Source organism: Arachis hypogaea, chromosome 12 (assembly GCF_003086295.3).
Source record: "Arachis hypogaea cultivar Tifrunner chromosome 12, arahy.Tifrunner.gnm2.J5K5, whole genome shotgun sequence".
Classification (NCBI taxonomy): Eukaryota; Viridiplantae; Streptophyta; class Magnoliopsida; order Fabales; family Fabaceae; genus Arachis; species Arachis hypogaea.
The window spans coordinates 59,192,715-59,195,827 of NC_092047.1; the positions used below are offsets into that span (position 1 = coordinate 59,192,715).

Below are 3,113 nucleotides of genomic sequence, written 5' to 3' on the forward strand. Positions count from 1 at the left end.
GGAAAGCAGAGGTTTAGGAGGAACGAAAGCATCTCTATATGCTTATCTGAAATTCTCACTAATGAATTACATTAGTATCTCTATCCTAGTTTATATTTTAATTATGTTTTAATTATTAATTCATCATAACCATTTGAATCCACCTGACTGAGATTTACAAGGTGACCATAGCTTGCTTCAAGCCGACAATCTCCGTGGGATCGACCCTTACTCACATAAGGTTTATTACTTGGACGACCCAGTGCACTTGCTGGTTAGTTGTGCGAAGTTGTGACAAAGTGTGATTCACGTTTGAGAGCACCAAGCCTTTGGCGCCATTGTTGATGATCACAATTTCGTGCACCAAGTTTTTGGCACCGTTTCCGGGGATTGTTCGAGTTTAGACAACTGACGGTTCATCTTGTTGCTCAGATTAGGTAATTTTATCTTAATTCTAAGTTTTTTTTTTTACTCTTTATTTTCGAAAAAAAATTTTCAAAAAAATAAAAAAATAAAAAAAAGAAAATTTTAATTAAAAAAATAAATTATTCTATGTTCTTCAGAATTTTTAAGAATGAATTCTAGAGTTTCATGAAGCTTGTTGAAGCCTGACTGGCTGTAAAGCCATGTCTAATTCATTTGGACTGAGGCTTCCACCTATCAGCATAGAATGAAGTTGGATGAAGTATCAGCTGTTGTATGCCTGATTTGTATGCTAAAGCTTGGCTGGCCATTGGCCATGTCTAGTGTTTTGGACCGGAGCTTTCACTGAAAGCTTGGCTGGCTAGTAAGCCATGTCTAATTCCTGGACCGGAGCTTTAGACTAACATTGCAGATTCCTGGAATTCTTATTAAAAATTTTGAAATCCTTATTTTGCAAATTCCAATTAATTTTCGAAAAATCCAAAAAAAATTAATAAAATCATAAAAACCAAAAATATTGTGTCTTGTTTGAGTCTTGTGTTAAATTTTAAGTTTGGTGTCAATTGCATCTTTTTAATTTTTCTTAAAAATTTTCGAAAACTCATGTATTTGTTCTTCATGATCTTCAAATTGTTCTTGATGAATTTCTTTGTTTGATCTTTAAATTTTTCTTGTTTGGTGTCTTTTCTTGTTTTTTATATGCATTTTCAATTTGTTAGTGTCTAAAGTTTGAAAATTTCTATGTTTGGTGTCTTGCATCTTTTTCTTTTCTTAAAAAAAATTTTCAAAAATAAGTTCTTTGTGTTCATCTTGACATTCAAAGTGTTCTTGGTGTTCATCTTAGCATTCAAAGTGTTCTTGCATGCATCAATTGTTTTGATCCAAAATTTTCATGCATTGAGTCTTTTTGATGTTTTTCTCCCTCTTCATTAAAAATTCAAAAATAAAAAAAATATCTTCTCATAAAATTCGAAAATTTGAGTTGACTTTTTCAAAAAAAAATTTAAAATTTAGTTGTTTCTTATGAATCAAGTCAAATTTTCAAATAAAAAAAATTCTATCTTTTTCAAATCTTTTTCAAAAATCAAATCTTTTTCAATTTTTCTTTCATAATTTCAAAATTTTCAAAATCTTTTTCTTATTTCTATTTCATATTTTCGAAATTAATGCTAACAATTAATGTGATTGATTCAAAAATTTTTAGTTTGTTACTTGCCTAGTAAGAAAGGTTCAATCTTTAAACTCTAGAATCATATCTCTTTAGTTTCTTGTTAGTCAAGTAATCAACTTTAATTTTCAAAGTCAAATCTTTTTTTTAATTTCTTTTTCAAATCTTTTTCAAAATAAATTTCAATCACATCTTTTTTCAAATTAATTTCAAAATATTTTCTAACTTCTTATCTTTTCAAAATTGATTTTCAAATCTTTTTCAATTAATCTTATCTTTTTGTTTGATTCATATCTTTTTCAAAACTACCTAACTAACTCTCTCTTTCTAATTTTCGAAAATCCCTTCCCTCTTTTTCAAAATTCCTTTTTTATTAACTAATTGTTTTAATTTTTACTTTTATTTTATTTTATTTTTCTTTTTTGTATTTTCGAATTCTAACTTTAAATTTAATTTAAAAACAAAAATATTTTTCTTTTCTTTTCAATGATTTTCGAAAATTCTCCTCCCTCATCACCTTCTAATTATTTATTTATTTACTGACACTCCTCTTCATCTAAGAATTCAAACCCACTCCTCTCCCCTGTGTTTGGATTCTTATCTTCTTCTACTCACATAAAGGAATCTCTATACTGTGACATAGAGGATTTCATATTTTCTTTTCTGTTTTCTTCTTTTTCATATGAGCAGGAACAAGGACAAGAACATTCTTGTTGAAGCTGATCCTGAACCTGAAAGGACTCTGAAGAGGAAGCTAAGGGAAGCCAAAGCACAACTCTCTGGAGAAAATCTGACAGAAATTCTCGAAAAAGAAGGAAACATGGCCGAAAATAATAACAATGCAAGGAAGATGCTTGGTGACTTTACTGCACCAAATTCCAATTTACATGGAATAAGCATCTCAATCCCTGCCATTGGAGTAAACAACTTTGAACTTAAACCTCAACTAGTTTTTCTGATGCAACAAAATTGCAAGTTTCATGGACTTCCATCAGAAGATCCTTTTCAGTTTTTAACTGAATTCTTGCAGATCTGTGATACTGTTAAGACCAATGGGGTTGATCCCGAGGTCTACAGGCTTATGCTTTTCCCGTTTGCTATAAGAGACAGAGCTAGAATATGGTTGGACTCTCAACCTAAGGATAGCCTGAACTCTTGGGATATGCTGGTCACGGCTTTCTTAGCCAAGTTCTTTCCTCCTCAAAAGCTTAGCAAGCTTAGAGTGGATGTTCAAACCTTCTGACAAAAAGACGGTGAATCTCTCTATGAAGCTTGGGAGAGATACAAGGAACTGACCAAAAAGTGTCCTTCTGACATGCTTTCAGAATGGACCATCCTGGATATATTCTATGATGGTCTGTCTGAATCATCTAAGATGTCATTGGACCATTCTGCAGGTGGATCCATTCACCTAAAGAAAATGCCTGCAGAAGCTCAGGAACTCATTGACATGGTTACAAATAACCAATTCATGTATACTTCTGAAAGGAATCCTGTGAGTAATGGGACGCCCCAGAGGAAGGGAGTTCTTGAGATTGATGCT

At 31.7% G+C, this 3,113-nt stretch overlaps 1 non-coding gene across 1 annotated transcript; it reads right to left on the reverse strand.

Moving 5' to 3' along the window:
• Positions 1–2,783: 2,783 nt before the first annotated feature.
• Positions 2,784–2,891, reverse strand: LOC112732195 (small nucleolar RNA R71). Its single transcript, XR_003167931.1, has one exon. It is a non-coding gene; the product is annotated as a small nucleolar RNA R71 (small nucleolar RNA).
• Positions 2,892–3,113: the final 222 nt, after the last annotated feature.